Genomic DNA, 12,554 nt, shown 5'->3' with positions numbered 1-12,554 from the left:
TACCCTGCCCCTGGGAGACAGCTGCGTGAACCAACAGCGTTTCCTCAAATAACTTGGAGGAACTTTGACACTTTCAAGGCTGGGGGGCCTTGAAAAAGGACTTATTGAAATGATGCTGAAGAACAGCCCTCCTCACCCCCACCCGTCCCTGCTGCAGACAGACCATCTCCTTTTAAGCCATGCCTTTCTGAAGGCCCAGCTCCCTGTGCTCAGCTGCGTGATTCAACACTAGGAGAAACATTAGTCACATCGGATTACACACGGCAGCAGCTAAAACAGGAAAGACGCTCCCTGAGTCATCCCGGAGCCATAGCAGAGGCTCTTGCTCTGAACCGTGTGTGGACCTGAAATGAGGAGGTCCTCAGGCTCCTTCCTGGAGTGGACCAGAGCTTCCAAAGGAGAATTTGCCTTTTTTTTTTCCTCCAGCCTTCCAAAGGAAGCACAAGGAAGACTCGAATGTGAAAAAGCATGATCTATACAGCCTCTGGGTCTTGATGGGTGGGATCCTGGGGGGCACCTTGTCTCCTCCAGCAGGTTCCGGTGAGTTTACAGGATGAAGTCTATGGGAGCATCACCCCCGCCCCCCTCCCTGTGCATCTGCCCATTGCATATTCACTTTGTATTTTTAGTTCCCAAACCTTGACATCTAAAGTCCCCGCGCTGTGGCTTGGGCGGCAGGCTGCCAAGCTTCCTGTGAAGTCGCCCGCTGCTGAGCATCCTTACTCTTCCTCCGGAACAGCGAGTCCTCCAGAGCGGGATCTTCTTGGAGGAAGACAGAATGTGGGCACCGAGAGGAGTGGGTGGTGACAGAGGTGACAGCAGCCACCTAGGAGCCTGACTCAACCAGACGGGACATGGAAGTCAGTGGTTCCCTCCTCTTTGGAAAGTCATAGCTTCATCTTTCCCCATTTTGCAAAACACACACACAGCTCTACCAGAGATTCTGTGTCCGTGCAAAAGATAAAATAAACGTTCATCTCTGGTGGCTTTAGGACATCCAGGACAATTTTCTTTCTTGTTTGCCAATTTTTTAAAAATGTTCAAAAATACTTAATACCCCAAGGAAGACAAGACCTCTAGAAAAAGGGCAAAAGGCCTCAAGAAAAAAACACAACCAGGTGACATGACGACATAGAGGCAAAAATAGAGAGGTGAAATAAGAAAAGAATGTAAGGAAATACAAATGGAGTAGGAGGAGAGATTGATTGATTTTTTTCTACATTGATTTTAGGGTAGAAAACAGAAAATGGACATGAAAGAATTTGGACCAGAGACATGGACACTGAACTTGAGAATCCTCCTAGGATGAAGAAGTAAAAGAAAAAAAGTAAGAATGCCAAGAGAATGTATGATTAGTATGGTAACAGAGAAGAAGATCACTTGTCACACATTTTAGGGAAAAAAACACAACCATAGAAATAGAAGTTATCATGAAGATGTTAGGAGAAATTTTTCTTAAACTGAAGAAGGAGCTAAGCCTTCAGGTCTAAAGGAGATACAGTGACCTTATTTTAAAGACACTGATATTGGGAATTAAGGCTGAGAGAAGGCACGTGACGTGATCAAAGTTTCAAGACTGGTTGGGGGGCAGCCCCTTCCATTTTCTAATCTGCCCACATGCTTGCAACACACATATATGTATGTGTGCACGTGGGTGTGTAAATGAGAGGTTGGAAACCGACAGAGGAGAAAAAAATACAGGGAAAATGTATTTTCAGTGGTGGCAAATCGAGCCCCATGGTTAAGAATTAGATTCTAGGTCTGGCTTGGTTCCACCAGGCTCCACTATGAAAAGTATTAGGACCTTCAACATAATGTTCTTGTAAAAATTCAGTGAGATGAGGCCGGTGAAGCTCTCAGCAGAGCAGCAGACAGGGAGTTAGCACTCCAAAGGGGTGAGCTGCCCTTATTAATATTTAAAAAGTGAGTGAGAGAGAGATGCAGAGGCTGGACATGAATGTCTGTCTTAGGGAAGAAGACACAGGCAAGCAAGACATCAGACCTGGAGGAAAGTCATGCACAGGGCTCTATTTTGCAGGGAGGAGAAGTTCATGGGACAAGGGCATTGACTAATCATTTCTAAGGTTGGACATAAATTCGCTATCTGGGCATCATTGGCCCTTTGTCAGGAGCCATCATCTCTTCAGCCTGACACAGACATTGGCAAGGCGAAAGATCATTAGAACATGTGTAGGGTCGATTGCTTGCCTTACATGTCCCATCAGAAGTTTCAGGTGGTACAGAGATGCAGCGGACAAGGGGAACACCCCTATGACAAGTCTTCAATAAACTAGTCAAGTGGACCAATGTCTTGAATCACACCTCTTGAAATATATGGTGAAAAGTCACTGTAGAGAGTCACCAATGTTTTGAGCGGGAAAGAATATTTGTATTAGGGTATTACACCCCTCTGCCCCTTTCATATCCCAGAAGAGGGAAAGGGGGTACAGAGTGGAAATGACTTTTATAAGCTCATATGTCTTCCCAGTGGCTGGAGGCCAGAACCCAGACGATAGCAATAGTATCATGTAATTGACCAGGGTTTTGACCAAGCAAATGACTGGCGGCTCCCTCAGTTCATTTAGTCCTTCTGACAGCCTTCTGGAGTAAGTAGAGCGGAGATGATGATTCCAGCTTGAAGGAGAGGAACCCGGGGCAGAGGGACTAGTTACTACAGCTAGTTAAGTTGCAGTGTTGGCACTTGAATCCAAATCTCAGGACACTCAGACAAACACATTTTCTACTTAGAATCTCACCTCTTTGAAATTTCAGAGAGAAAAGTCAATCTGCTTTTCATTATGTTTCTGTAACATGACTCTCCTATAAGTTAATGAGTCTTTAAAGAATACCTCCAAGAATGAATGAGTTGATTGATAAAGGAGCAAATGGATGCATAAAGGAGTGAATGGATGAATTCTTGAAGAGATAAAAGAAGTATTCACATTAAAATTTCAATCCAGCTATTAAATGTAGGATCCCCAGGGTCCTCTCTTTCCCACTGACCTAAAAGCAACAAGAAAATGTTATTGTCAAAATTCCAAATGGTATCTCCGTTCTCCACATATGCTTGCCATTTATTCTCATCTCTGTAAGAGAGAGATTGTCAATGATGAGTCACACGGGAACCTCCCCATACCCTCACAATTATTATAGGGTACATTTCTGGAATTGGAGAATTTCTTTTTGGAAGAAATCAAATGGAGCATTCCTTCTGAAGAGGGAGCAAGAAAGGCAGTTGGTACAGACCAAAGAGCTAGAACTTGGGAGTCTCTAGCTGTGTGATTCTAGGCAGAGTTGAGAGGATTTAAGAAAAGAATTTGCATTTTGTATGATACCTCATACTAAGAATGTGTTCAGGAGACACTGACTGGTGGATTTATGTCCCTCTAATAATTAAAGCCAGAGCCCTTAGCCTCACAGCTTTGGTCTGTATTTGGTAAAGGAGTTTGAAGTACATCTTTTGCGCTCCTATCTTTCTTTTAATAGTCTTTTGAACATCACCTCCTCTGTGAAGCCTTCTCTGATAGCTTCCTCCCCCCTTATCTAGACAAAATTGATCACTCCCTACTCTGCTCTCTCCTTGAACCCTGTACCTTCCTTAATAATCACAGTGTTTTCCAGAGGTATCCATAAGGATATCGTAGAGGCAAATGACCAAAACTGACTCTAGATGACTTTCATGGAAGAGAGTTGATTGGAAGGGCATGGAATGGGGGCCACTCCAGGGGACGCTGCCGCAGGAGCTGCCAATGTTGGGATACGTTGGTTTTGACCCTTTTCTCTCTTTCATCATTCTATTCCACAGGTTATCTGAACTTGCGTGGGGCAGCTGCCCTTTCCTTGCCCAGAAGATGACAGAGCTCCTCAACTGACCTGCCCATCCAAAACCTACCCCTACCCTCTGGGAGACGGATTTGCTCTTTCCAGAAGATGGAAGGGCAGACCGAGAGAAGCGGTCCACCGCACCACTCCAGAGTGCGATGGTTGATGTGCCTGTTGGTCTCCCTCCCCTCCCGCCTCCCTCCAGCAAGACTATGAACATCTTGGAAGGAGAAATTGTGTCTTACTCAGATGCTCAGTAAATGTATTTCAGTGTCTGAATGCAGTCATGGGGATGTGAAGGGTATGGCCAAGAACACCGATGAGGTCACTGCTCAACTGGAAGCACATGCACTTTCCAGTTGCCTTTGAGAGATTCCTTATTAACACAGATCTGATGCCCCCCCCCCAATATATCTTACCTCCCTTAAGGTCCTTTATTGGTGGTGATGTGAGGTTGTGATAACTTAATTAGACACCTTTTTGTTTCTAGAACTCCTATGAACAAGGAGTGCCTGCTAGGGTTTTCAGAACTACCTGGTTTGGGGTTTTTTTTCCCCTGCTGCAGAAAATTTATTTCCAGTCGTCATTAAAATTCTGCTCCTACCATTTGTAACAAATGAGAGAAAGCACGGAGTACAGTATGTGGAGTATATGCTTGTGAAAACGAGGCATGAGTACCTTCCAACACTTTGGGATTTTATGAATGATTTACATCTGGTGCTAAAGTTCACAAATGAAACGTCGGGGAAGCAGATGCTTCATTTCTTGACGGCATCGTGCCTGCCCATACTGATGGGGAATTGAAAACAGCGAGGTCTCATAAATCAACAAAATCTATTTTTGTGCCTCTTGATCTCCATTCTGAACATCCATATAACACCCAAACAAATGTGGAGAAAGGAGTTCCTCAAGAAACCCTTTATGTTGAGTAACAGTGTGGACATGTTAATAAAAAGAGGAGAGAAATAAAAATGGACTGAAGGGGGGTGGGAGTGCGGGCGAGGAGTGGGGAGTGATAGTGAAAAGAGCCAAATCTCAGAGTCAAGAAGCTCTTCGATGGTCGGTGATTTACGGAGAGCAGGGAAGGAAGTGTGGCACTGGTCTGGAGAGACGAAGGAAGACCTGCCCTGGCCAGCCTGGGGTTACAGTGATTTGGAAAGAGGGCTCATCCCAGTAAAGGGAGAATGCTGTGTTGCAAATTGAAAAAGAATTAGCATCTGGAAATGAACTTGAGTTGGTAATTGGAAAATCATGGAAAGATACTTGTAAAGAAGACAGGAGTCTAATGTTTTTGTATTTTTTCCCCTTCCTCTTTTCCCCTTCCTTTCTTCCTTCCTTCCTTCCTTCCTTCCTTCCTCCCTCCCTCCCTCCCTCCCTCCCTCCCTCCCTCCCTGCCTTCCATGTAAAATATCGTCTTATGTGAAACATGGTGACCATCTGACTGTTGAATAAGAAAACATAACTTTCCCAGAAATATACATGGGGCCCAGCCCTATGGAGTAATTAATATACAGGATTATTATTCTCATCTTGGAACACCGCCCCTATTGAGTCCAATCCCTTGAGTTTCTCAGATGATTTTAAAAAGTCTAACATGTCACCTCAAATTTGTACTTTATCATCTTATGTCTCTCTAATTGTTTTATAACTTATTTAATCGATAGAGCTTGACCTTTCTTGAGGGCAGAGGCAGTGTATTAATCACTCTGGGGTTGGGTTGCAAACCTAGCCCTGTACTGAGCAGGGGACATTTCATTGGCAATCTTCAACTGCAGGCTACCAGCATCGTTTTTAAGCGTTCAGCGTGAGAGAGGAAATGGATTAGGTGCTGTGAATATAAACATGATCACACAAGGTCCTTCCTCAGAAAGGACCCACTTAGTGGAGGAGCAGGGCTGCTTGTCGTGGATCTAGAGTTTAGCCTGTCTTGAGACTCAGAGCACAGTGGGGGCCAAAATAAGGAGAGAGCAGCTGTATCCAAGGAAGCCCAGTGGGCTTCACAGAGGAGGTAATGTGAGCTGGGTCTGAAAGAAGAATTATTTGGGGGAGGGCAGTAACTGAAAAGGCAGGAACAGACACTGGTCAAGAATAAATACCTATTGCCTTTGCATTTTTTCCTTCCAGCCAGAACCCCATTCATTATAATGAAGCACTGATTTTCTAAATTAATTGCCTGGGGAATTGTAAGAGTTAAGGTACACTTTACACTGTATCTAACTTATATCCTGCGAGGAGTTTATTCATTCACAGTTTCTAGCTGGTTGACTTTTATAAATGAAGCAATAAACACAACAATATTAAATATGCATCTATAATATTTCTTCACATTTATTTCTATAGCCATCACTCTCAAGTACCCGCTGCATCCTTTGTTGAGATTTTTCCCTTTTGTATTTGAGCTTCTATATGCAAGAGACTTTTTGATTTACGGATTCCTCTATACTTGGTTAAAAAAAAAAAGGGGGGGAAACAGGTAAAGAAAAACCAAACAAAACCTGTTTTCATCTCTGCACTGAAGCCCATGCTTCATTTCTTAGAATAGAAGTTATTAGTTTATTTTGAAAATTCCATATTGGGGAGATCGCAGCCTTTTAAAAGGAGCCAGAGTAGGACACAATTTGGGCAATTTGCTGCATGTAATAGTAACTACTGGATTAAAAAAAAATAAATGTAGTTGCTGCATTAACAGATGAAATCCGATATTGTAATTTAACACCCAATTTTCCAATAATTCTCTAATACGTAGACCACGTCCAATTTTTTTAAAAGAGAATCTCAGTTTAAAAAAATATACGTATATATCATTTGCATTTTACTATAATTAGGTGATGCTTTCGTGGGGGAGTTTTTCTTGATATACTGAATTCCCCCAACCTTCTTCACCAAGGAAGCTACTAAAAGCAGAAAAAAGAAGTTCAGTGGTCTCCCTTAGTTACCATTCTGTTCAAAATATGTCCTCACCTAATATAACTTGCAATGTGTCATAAAATACAAAGGAAAGTGCTTTTCATGCCAAATATCAGAGAAGTGCTCTCTTTTCTATACTGCATGACGAACAGCAATGATGTGTTCATTTTAAATTCCTCTCATGTAGGTTCTAATAAAAGCTATTATAAAATACAATTGTGGAGAGACAAAAAGAGAGATAATATCACTATAGCTCAATATAAAATTTAAGTAATTAAGACATGAAAACTATTACACAATTTACTACAAATGTGGCAAGAATAATAAAATGTTTAACCCTTTCCCTCCCAGCTCCTCCGACTGTTGGTCTCTCTCTTTAATACCAAACTGAGAAACTTGAGCACCTGAAGGGATGCATAGAAATATCGCAATGCAGAGTGTTTGGGGAAAGGAAGGGAAATGGCTTGATGGTTTTTTATTTCAGGAAAGACAGGCTCTCTTTCTGGAGTGTGATGCTGCTATCTACTGTGTGGCAAATTGATTTTATTTGGAGAAAATAGAAAATTGCTAATCAGCCTAGCCATTACATGATTTCCCAATAAAAAGTCATGATGACAAAGAGAAGGTATCATGGGTCAATGGATATATCTGAATTCAAATCCTGACCCTAATGCTTGCCAGTTATGTGCCATCAGGCCACCTTATTAAGACTCACCTTCAATAAATGGTGCTGGGAAAACTGGACAGCTACATGTAAATGAATGAACTTAGAGCACTCCCTAACATCATACACAAAAATACACTCAAAATGGATTAGAGGCCTAAATGTAAGACCGGACACTGTAACACTCTTAGAGGAAAACAGGAAGAACATTCTTTGACATAAGTCACAGCAAGATCTTTTCTGACCCACTTCCTAGAGTAATGGAAATAAAACCATAAATGAACAAATGGGACCTGATGAATCTTAAAAGTTTTTGCACAGGAAACCGTAAACAAGACAAAAAGACAACCCTTAGAATGGGAGAAAATATTTGCAAACGAATCAATGGACAAAGGATTAATCTCCAAAATATACAAACAGCTTATGCAGCTCAATATTAAAAATATATATATATATTCAAAAGTGGGCAGAAAACCTAAATAGACATTTCACCACAGAAGACATACAGATGACCAAGAGGCACATGAAAAGATGCTCAACATCACTAATTATTAGAGAAATGCAGATCAAAACCACAATGAGGTATCACCTCACACCGGTCAGAATGGCCATCATCAAAAAAATCTACGAACTTTAACGCTGAACAGGGTGTTGGTGGGAATGTAAATTGATACAGCCACTATGGAGAACAGTATGGAGGTTCCTTAAAAAACTAAAAATAGAATTACCGTATGACCCAGCAATCATACTCCTGGGCATATACCCAGAGAAAACCATAATTCAAAAAGACACATGCACCCCAATGTTCACTGCAGCACTATTTACAATAGCCAGGTCATGGAAGCAACCTAGATGTCCATCGACAGACAAATGGATAAAGAAGAGATGGTACGTATATACAATGGAATATTACTCAGCCATAAAAGGGAACAAAACTGGTCATTTGTAAAGACGTGGATGGACCTAGAGACTGTCATACAGAGTGAAGTAAGTCAGAAAGAGAAAAACAAATATTGTATCTTAACGCATGTATGTGGAATCTAGAAAAATGGTACAGATGAATCTGTTTGCAAGGCAGAAATAGAGACACAGACATAGAGAACAAACATATGAACACCAAGGGGGGAAAAGGGGGGTGGGATGAATTGGGAGATTGGGATTAACATACATACACTAATATGTATAAAATAGATAACTAGTGAGAACCTGCTGTATAGCACAGGGAACTCCACTTTGCTGTATAGTAGAAACTAACACAACATTGTAAAATAACTATATCCCCCCACACAAAAAAGAATGCTAGAAATCTGAAGCTTGGTGACAGTTACACAGGGGCTCATTTTACTATACCTTTGCTTTGTTATGTATCTGAAAATTTTGATAAAGTATCAGAATAAAAGTCTATACAAATTGATTATAAATTCACAACAACAACAACAAAGACTAACTTTGGAACTTCGTTGGTGGTTAAGACTCCGTACTTCCACTGCAAGTGTTCAATCCCTGGTCGGGGAATTAAGATCCCGCATGTCACGGGGTGCTGCTAAAAAAATAAAAAGACTCACCTGTCGAATGGACATAATCATATTTGCTGCCTCTTAGGGTCATGCTCTAATCAGGCAATGGGGGTGTGATGGCCCTAGAATTAATGCAGCAATTGGATGTTCATTGAAACCCTAGCAAGAACTATGATTTCCTATTTTGATTTTCCCTGAAGTGTGTTCCATGTTTGACCCAGATCGTTTCAGAACATAAACACCATTTATCACAGAAGGGATGCACTATTTCTTGGTCAAATCTTTCCCCACCTCTCTGATTCAATTAAAGATAAAGGGCTTGTACGGTGCCAGTCGATCTTCAGCATTTCTCTAGCACTTGCTAAACTTCATTTTTTAACAAAGGTGGTGAGATCTTGGGCTCAGAACCTGCTTCGGGCAATGGCATCTCATGGGAATACGAAGCTTTTGTCTTTTCAATTGTGTTTGTTTTTCTGATAGCCTCTGATGAATGACAAGGATGTGGCTTTTCCTCTATGGTGGTGATATAAATTTTCCTTGTGAAATACATTTATTTCATACAAAAGTAGAAGGGGAGGAATAGAGAGTAGTAGTTTGCGGATGCCTGGCACAGAGGAGGTACTCAAGAAATATTTGGTGAATAAGAAACATAATGAATAGTACGTAGTTACAGCAAATATTGATAGGGATCGATACCGATCATTGCTTTCTATCATCTACAAAAGACTGAATGAACCATTTCTATTGAGATTGGATTCTGCATTTTCTCAGATATTTGTCCAAGTGGTCCCTTCTACCTTATGTTTCTTTAGGCATTTAAAACTTTGTTCATGCTTTCTCCCCCACCAGGAATGCCTTTACTGATTTCTCTCTTAAGTGTTCATTCTTCAAGTTCCAGCCCTAAGATCTTCTAGGTGTTTGCATCTGGAATCCCAGTGACTGAGCCACTCTCACCAGAGACAGCATCTTATACTAACTGCACGAATTCCACTGTGGGACGGGGCTGTCCTGAGCCCCTTGACTCCAAGTGGTAACCAGCAGAGCTGAGATTGTTAACACAAGTTCGTGTACCCAATGCACAGTGAGGAGAAACAAACTGAAACAGTGGAGTTTGGAGCAGAGAAATGTTTATTGCAAGGCCGTGCAAGGAGACGAAGTGACTCATGCCCTAAAGAGCCTCAGGCTCCCTCAAGGGTTTCAGCAAAGCCCTTTTAAAGGCCAGGTCGGGGTGGGTGGTGTCTCAGGGTAGGTGATCAGACCGTGCACAGTTCTCTGATTGGCTGATGATGAGTGAACATGGTGGTGTCACAGGGGTTCACATTATCAATCCTTAGGCTCCAGAAGGCCTGGGACAATGCACTCATGGTCATCAAGTAGTTAACATCTTCCATTTAGTGGGGTGTTTTCACATCTGCAAAACAACTCAGGAAATGTGCATCAATTACTATTATCTAGGTACTTCAGAGAGGAGCTAAAGCAGAGGGTATGGGGGAAGGCCTGTGCCAGGAAGGTCCCCATGGCGTCCTGTTCGGTTCCAAGATCCGAACCAGGCCCACCTGGTTCCACCCTCTGTACTTTCTTCTATATCTCAGGATCTCCATACAGATAAATACCATTATGTTCCAAAATTGGCATCCCAGGAACATCTCAGGAAGGGCTCACAGCAGAGTCAAAGATGTTGAAGGGCATGACTTAGTGGATAGGAAGTGACAGGAGGCTGGATCCCAAATATTAGACTTGTATGATTGTGTTTAAACTCACTCTGAAAAGTATTTTGTTCCTTAAAATAAATTCAGACGAGTTGACCCAAATTCTTTGCTCTGAGCACGGACCAAGTCTTACCTCCCCCACCTGCACTTTTCAGGTTTCTCAAAACCCCACCTGGAGGCTCCACCTCACTTCCTGCCACAGTGAATGAGCAGAACCAGGCCCCATAGGTCTTCCTTGCCCACCTCAGGTAGCCCACCTGCTCCAGGGGAGTAAGTGAAAGAATAGGGTGGAATCAGCAGTAATCCACCAAATTTCCTAAGAAAAGGACAAACTTATAATATTGTCTTGCAGTGATGTCTCACTTTATTTGTAGAGTTGATTGGATTATTTTTCAATGAAAAAGAAAAACATATTATAGATAATAGGGGAACACAGAAAAAAAAAAGAAGAAAAAAATCTACTGATCCCACTACATAAAGACAATGAACGTTGACAGTTTTGGTGACTATGCTCCCAGCCATTTTCCCATCTATATTTGTACCAGTCAGGATAGAATGGATAACAAACAAGCAAATCCCCAAACATCAGTGGTTGAACTCAACCTAACTTTACTTCTGCCTCATGCTCTTTTCTGTCACAGACCTGTAGAGGGGCTCTGGCCCTGGCAACCACTCAGGAGGGCTGGTTGATGGAGCAAGTCAACGTCAGTAGCCAATTTGATGGTTACGCCAAAGGGAAAAAGAGCTCTACAGGGTCTAACACTGGTAATTAAATGCTTAACCCGGAAGTGCCCTGCCTCACTTCCATGCACAATTCACTGGCCAGAACTATTTATATGGCTTTTCTCAGCCCCAAGCGGCCAAGGAGTGCCAACCTACCACGTGATCGAAGTGGGAGCATGGGAAATTCCTGGTGAACAACATCAACAATTATGTGGTATTAATTAGAGTTTTTTGTTTGTTTGTTTTTGTTTTTTTCTGATTCCAAAGAAACACATGTTGACAGAGCCTATTGGTGAACTCAAAAAAACATGAAGGAAATAAAATCACTTATGATCCCACCATTCACTTATCACTCCTTCATCTATTCAGGGCTATATCAACTTTTTCTGTGTTTATATAAAACTAAGAATTTTTTTAAAAGTATATGGACCATATTGTATGCCTCGCTTTGTAACCCACTATTTGTACAGAATATATTGTGTACAGTATTTTGAAGTATTGATATTGTTCTGTAACATGCACAATATTTTGTCTACATCATAATCACTTATAATGAATTCCTTAATTATTTTATATTTAAGAGTTTAATTTTTCCTCTATTTTTGATTATTTATATTCATGTGTACGTATGTATATGCTTTATTTTTACCAAAAAGTTTTATTAAGTACAGTTTCACATTTAGAAGAACTTCTAAGCTTACCAAGGTGATTGGATCTTTAATTTATTCTTAAAATACATGAGTTACATACAGATGTTAGAACACACACACACACACACACCTTGTCTTTTTCTACATATGATTGCATCTTATTTGTCTATGTCACCATAGCTCTCTCTCCATGAAGTTTCTAATCAACACTCTCGTATTTCACTGTGCAAACTTATCAAACTATACTTAACTTTTTTTTTGCTATTTTGTTTGTTTCCAATTTTCAACCGCTAGTGGACTTTATTTAAAGTATTTTTTGTACTTAGAAATTTTCAGTGGGCTAGAGTCCAAGGAGTGATAATACGAGCAAATGTTATAAATATTTTAAGACATTTGAAGATTAACATGTTTAAAGGAAAACATGTTTGTTTTGAAGGATGAATAAATTACAAACGACTTGTCAGACTTGTCAGATCCTGAGAACTGGCAGCAAATACCTCTGAGTCTCCTTCAATAATACATCCCTTGAGTTGGAGCTGGTATTTTATTTCATCCTCACAAG

Source organism: Phocoena phocoena, chromosome 2 (genome assembly GCF_963924675.1).
Source record: "Phocoena phocoena chromosome 2, mPhoPho1.1, whole genome shotgun sequence".
NCBI lineage: Eukaryota > Metazoa > Chordata > Mammalia > Artiodactyla > Phocoenidae > Phocoena > Phocoena phocoena.
The sequence above is the reverse complement of the archived record's forward strand: the minus strand, read 5'-3'. Positions refer to the sequence as shown.